Source organism: Ciconia boyciana, chromosome 4 (assembly GCF_034638445.1).
Source record: "Ciconia boyciana chromosome 4, ASM3463844v1, whole genome shotgun sequence".
Classification (NCBI taxonomy): Eukaryota; Metazoa; Chordata; class Aves; order Ciconiiformes; family Ciconiidae; genus Ciconia; species Ciconia boyciana.
Window position 1 is genome coordinate 65,127,853 of NC_132937.1, and position 6,000 is coordinate 65,133,852.

Below are 6,000 nucleotides of genomic sequence, written 5' to 3' on the forward strand. Positions count from 1 at the left end.
CGAATGTAGTAATAACTAAAAAGAAGAATGCATACACACGAATCCAGTGAAAACAAATTGGGATCAATAAGCAAAATTAATTTCTTACATTGCCTGACTTGTGATTATTTAAAAACTTATATTAATATTCTGGTACCATATTTGTTGTTATGCTTAGCACACTTTCATTCCTACATCAATTTAATTAATAATTATAGTAACGCCTTTGCATTTTACACTTTAAGAATGAGAAATCTCAAGGGTCATCCCCATTCTAATGAATTTAATTGAATTTGATTAGTACTAAATCACTTCTATCTATGATTTTTAATACAAAGGATTACAAGTGAAATTTAGCTTTTAAAATCACTGGGAAAGAAAAAAAGAGCAGGATCTGGACAAGGACAGGAACACAGAGAAATTGAAAGTAATCTAGTGATAATATCAAATATTGTGTGTTCCAGTAAGAGGTACTGGAAAATCAAGCAACTTTTAAAAAATTATCTAAAACTTATCAAAACTCTACTTTCAAAAGTGATTTAACATCTACCTTCCCTAGCCATAGTATGAGTTCTGATTTAGTTCAAATTCTGAGAATGGAATTTCTGACAATCCATTGAACCTACAGATAGTCATTACACTACAAGTAAAAACAACAGGTACAACAAGTGAGTAGAATATGGGATGAAGGAAAAGAGAAAAAAAAGAGAGGTTTTTTTACTTCACTTTCAGCTCACTGATTCTCAATATTTCAACTTTTTTTTTCAACAAAAGAGATTTCTAGCTTGGGAGCTGTCAGAAGTACTGTCATTTACTGTATGAAACAATAACAACATAGCATAATAAGTATACAATGGCTATTTGTTTTCTTCCAAATTCTTTAAGTGAAATAATTGAGTTCATTAATACATTTCCAAACATTCTTGCTGAACTTCTTAACAATATGTTTTTTTCCTCTATTGTTCAAAGATGGCATTAGCAAGTGGAATCTGGATTACAGAAGAGGTCATTGGGGATCTTCCAATCTAAAAATATATTATGTTAATTTACCTGTTGCTTGCCAGATGTCTTCCAATTGCATGTCTGCATTACCTTATAATTCAGCTTCGGTGAGACTTTTGTTTGCATTGCTGCATTTCCTTGACCCATGAATAAGAAATTCAGCTTTTGCTTATACTTACCATTTTTATTTCTTCTCTGTCCTTGAAGCTTAGCATTAGCTAAAAATCACTTGGCCCTCATATATTGTAATAAGTTGGGATTTTGATCTTTTGTGGTTATTTTTTAATCATGCATTTAGTACAGTTATTGCACAATTAAGGAGTTTAGCATCATGGTTTGATCAAAATCTGGTTTTGTTTCCAAAAATTTACCTGCTCTTACCACTACTCAGAAGTACTTACATAGTAAAATAATGTATATATACATGCCTAGAATAGTGTTAAATGTATAAACTGTTTGCATAGTGATTTGGCTCCCTTCTAAATAAAGAATCCCATAGCCACATATTATTTTACTTTATTGGTTGCAGCAGAATAGCTTTACTAGCCTTCAGCAAAATTAGGTTCAGGAAAGATAAGTTACTGAGTCAGAAAATTTGTATTTATAAACTTTTTTCATTCTGTGATAAATTTCACACAAAAAAGGTGGGTGCTGCAGAGCTTCTTTTGTCCATGGCTCTGGGGACCTTCCAGCTGCCTGTAGGACCACGATGCTATCTATCATGGGATACCAGATAAGGTGTAGAGGTACAGAATAAGGTGTTTCTTTATGGTTAGATCAATATCCTAATAGAAAGTTGCAACACTCCTTGGCTGAGTGGCGGAGGAAGAAGAAGACAGAAGTGTGCCAAGATCTGCTCATGTCCCTGTCTAGGGCTGCAGCTGTCAAACACAGGAGAACCACCAACTGAAGCAGCCACCCTCTGTTGCCACCAGCAACCCCTGCCTCCTGGCCCAGGGCTCTCCCAGCTTCACAGCAGAGCTGTCCATTGCATGCCTCCCTGATGGCCATGAGACACCAATCCTGGGGCAATGATGCTGGCCACCACCAGCATTCTGCCCACTTTGGAACAGCCACTCCATCAGTAGAGCTATTGCCAGGAGCTCTGCCCCAGGGTATCCAGTGAAAAAGGGCACAGAGCTCCCTTTTGGGCCAAAGCTATTTACAGGGGATTTACAGGAAAGCAAATGAGCAGCAGCTGCCATGTGGCACTGCCACTCAATCACAACAGGGTTTGGAGAGGCCTTATCTGTCCTGTAGACTGTTGGCAAGTCTCCGGCACAGTGGCAGAGGATCAAGAGTACAAAAGTGTGCCATGGTCTGGTGGCTTCCCTGTCCAGACATCCAACTGCAGTACAAAGCAGCCACCTGCCATCACCATGGCCAGCTCCGGCCCCCATGCCCACCCCTCACTGCCCTTGCCCACCCGGCTGCTCACCTTTCACGGGGAATGGGTTTGGTGCTGCCTTGTCTCTCCTGTAGACTGTTGGCAAGTCTCCAGCTCAGTGGTAGAGGATAGAGATGACAGCAATGTGCCATGATCTGGTTGCTTCCCTGTCCGGACGTCCAAGTGCAGTAGAAAGCAGCCACCCTCTGTCACCATGGGCAGCGTCTGCCCCCGTGCCCTCTCCTCCTTGCCCCATCTCACCAGGCTGCTCCTCTGCCACCACCAGCAGCATTCTGGCCCCTCATGCATGGCCACTCCATCACTAGGGCTAGTGCCAGGAGCTCAGGCACAGGGTACCCAGTGAAAAAGGGCCCAGAGCTTCCTTTGCCCACGGCTTTGGGGAGCTTCCAGCTCCCTCTAAGACTACCACGGGAGGTAGGGTTTTGTGCTTCCTTATCTGTCTTGTCGACTGTTGGCCACTGTCCTGCTTAGTGGCAGAGGAACGAGAGGACAGGAGTGTGCCATGGTCTGGTCGCTTCCTTGTCCGGATGTCCAACTGCAGTACAAAGCAGCCTCTCTCCATCACGATGGGCAGCCCCTACCCCATTGCCCTCTCCTCCCTTCCTCATCTCACCTGGCTGCTCTTCTGCCACCACTGGCATGCTGCCCCCTCATGCATGGCCACTCAGTCAGTAGGGCTAGTGCCAGGAGCTCAGCCCCAGGTACCCGGTGAAAAATGGCACAGAGCTCCAATTGTCCATGGCTTTGGGAAGCTTCCATCTCCTTGTAAGACCACCACAGGGTCAGGGTAGGTGCCACCTTATCCTTCCTGTCAACTGTTGGCAACTGTGCAGCTCCGTGGCAGAGGAGTGAGAGGACAGGAGTGTGCCATGGTCTGGTGTCTTCCCTGTCTGGACATCCAACTGCAGTACAAAGCCAACACCCTCCATCACCATGGGCATCACCCACCTGCCCTCGTCCGCCTAGCTGCTACTCTGCCACAGGGAAGGTGTTTGGTGCCGCCTTCTCTGTTCTGTAGACTCTTGGCAACTGTACAACTCAATAGCAGACAAAGGAGAGGCCAGGATTGTGCTGTGGTCTAGTGGCTTCCCTGTCTGGACATTCAGCTGTCCGTACAAAGCAGCCACCCTCCATCACCATGGGCAGCCGCTGCCCCTGTGCCCTCCCCTCCCTGCCCCATCTCACCTGGCTGCTGCTCTGCCATCACCAGCATTCTGGCCACTCCATAGTAGGGCTAGTGCCAGGAGCCTAGCCTCAGGGTGCCTGTAAAATGGCACAAAGATCCCATTGCCCATGGCTTTGGGGAGCTTCTAGCTCCCTTTAATGCCACCATGTGGGGAAGCGGTTTGGTGTCACCTTATCTTTCCTGTAGATTGTTGGCAACTGTACAACTCTGAGGCAGTGGAGGGAGAGGACAGGAGTGTCCCGTGGTCTGATGGCTTCCCTATCTGGACATGCAACTGCAGTATAAAGCAGCCACGCTCCATCACCATGGGCAACCACTGTCCCCATGCCCTCCCCTCCCTGTCCTTGGCCACCTGGCTGCTCATCTGCCACAAGGAATGCATTTACTGCCACCTTATCTGTCCTGTAGACTGTTGGCAACTCTCTGGCACAGTGGCAGAGGGGCAAGAGGACAGGAGTGTGCTGTGGACTGGTCACTTCCCTGTCCATAAGTCCAACCATGATAGAAAGCAGCCACCCTCCGTCACCATGGTCAGCCCTTGTCCCCGTGCCCTCTCCTCCCTGCCCCACCTCACCTGGCTGTTCCTCTGCCAGACTGGACTGGCACACTCCTTTTCATATGCATCCTGGGCTGGCATTCTCACCAACTGCCACTGCCAATGTTCTACCTACTATAGCACCACCACGACATGTCCAGGGCTGATGGCAAGAGCTGGAGGCTGCCTTCAGTGACATCACCAGGGCTGGCGCACTGTCCTTAGTTCTGCAACACTATGACATGGCTATTATCTTCCCTTCAAGTTAGAAAAAACAAATCATTTAAATTTTAAAAAATGGTAGTGCTGGAGATGTAAATGAAGTAGCTGTAGTGGAAATTTGAAGAACAGCATCTCAACAAAGTTTGAAAGATAATTAAAAGCAGCAGGTCCTACCCGCTGCCCATTTTTAAATATTTGTGTTACCTGATGATGAGATTTTTGTGTTTGAAGGCTAAATTCTGGAGGCAAAATGCTTTCTAATTTGACTGAAGGCAGTATTTCACACCTTTGGAATTAAAGACACGTACACTGCCAAACTCTGCATCCATGAGCGGCTGGCAGTGCTGAGGATTTTTCAGCATGACCTGCAAGACTTGTGTCTTTCTTTTCCTGAAATGAACAAAAGATTTTGCCAGGGATTCTCTTGTACTACACGTCATCTCTCTGGACTTCTGTAAGGCCTTTGACATGGTCCCCCACAGCATTCTTCTCTCTAAATTGGAGAGATATGGATTTGATGGACTGTTCGGTGGATGAGGAATTGGCTGGATGGTTGCATCCAGAAGGTAGTGGTCAATGACCCAATGTCCAGATGGAGATTGGTGACAAGTGGTGTCCCTCAGAGGTCCATACTGGGACCAGTACTGTTTAATATCTTCATCAATGACATGGACCGTGGGATCGAGTGCACCCTCAGCAAGTTTGCAGATGACATCAAGCTGAGTGGTGCGGCTGACAGGCCTGAGGGATGGGATGCCATCCAGAGGGACTTAGACAAGCTTGAGAAGCGGGCCTGTGTGAAGCTCATGAGGTTCAACAAGGGCAAGTGCAGGGTCCTACACCTGGGTTGGGACAATCCTCAGTTTCAATACAGGCTGAGGGATGACGGGGTTGAAAGCAGCCCTGCTGAGAAGGACTTCGAGGTACTGGTGGATGAAAAACTGAACATGAGCCGGCAATGAGCACTCACAACCCAGAAGGCCAACCATATCCTGGGCTGCATAAAAAGAAGTGTGGCCAGCAGGTCGAGGGAGGTGATTCTGCCCCTCTACTCTGCTCTGGTGAGGCCCCACCTGGAGTACTGCATCCAGCTCTGGAGCCCTCAGCACAGGAAAGACATGGACCTGTTGGAGCAGGTCCAGAGGAGGGCCACAAAAATGATCAGAGGGATGGAACACCTCTCCTATGAGGAAAGGCTCAGAGAGTTGGGGTTGTACAGCCTGGAGAAGAGAAGGCTCCAAGGAGACCTTACTGCAGCCTTTGAGTACTTAAAGAAGACTTATAAGAAAGATGGGGACAGACTTTTTAGTAGGCCCTGTTGCAATAGGACAAGGGCTAATGGTTTTAAACTAAAAGAGGGTAGATTCAGACTAGATATAAGGAAGAAATTTTTTACGATGAGGGTGGTGAAACACTGGAACAGGTTTCCCAGAGAGGTGGTAGATGCCCCATCCCTGGAAACATTCAAGGTCAGGTTGGACGGGGCTCTGAGCAACCTGATCTAGTTGAAGATGTCCCTGCTCATTGCAAGGGGGGTTGGACTAGATGACCTTTAGCGGTCCCTTCCAACCCAAACTAGTCTATGATTCTAGGATTCTAGGATTTTGTTTAACAGTCATTATTTGCTAACCTGCTGTATTCATATATGCATGTAGAAATATTCTATGT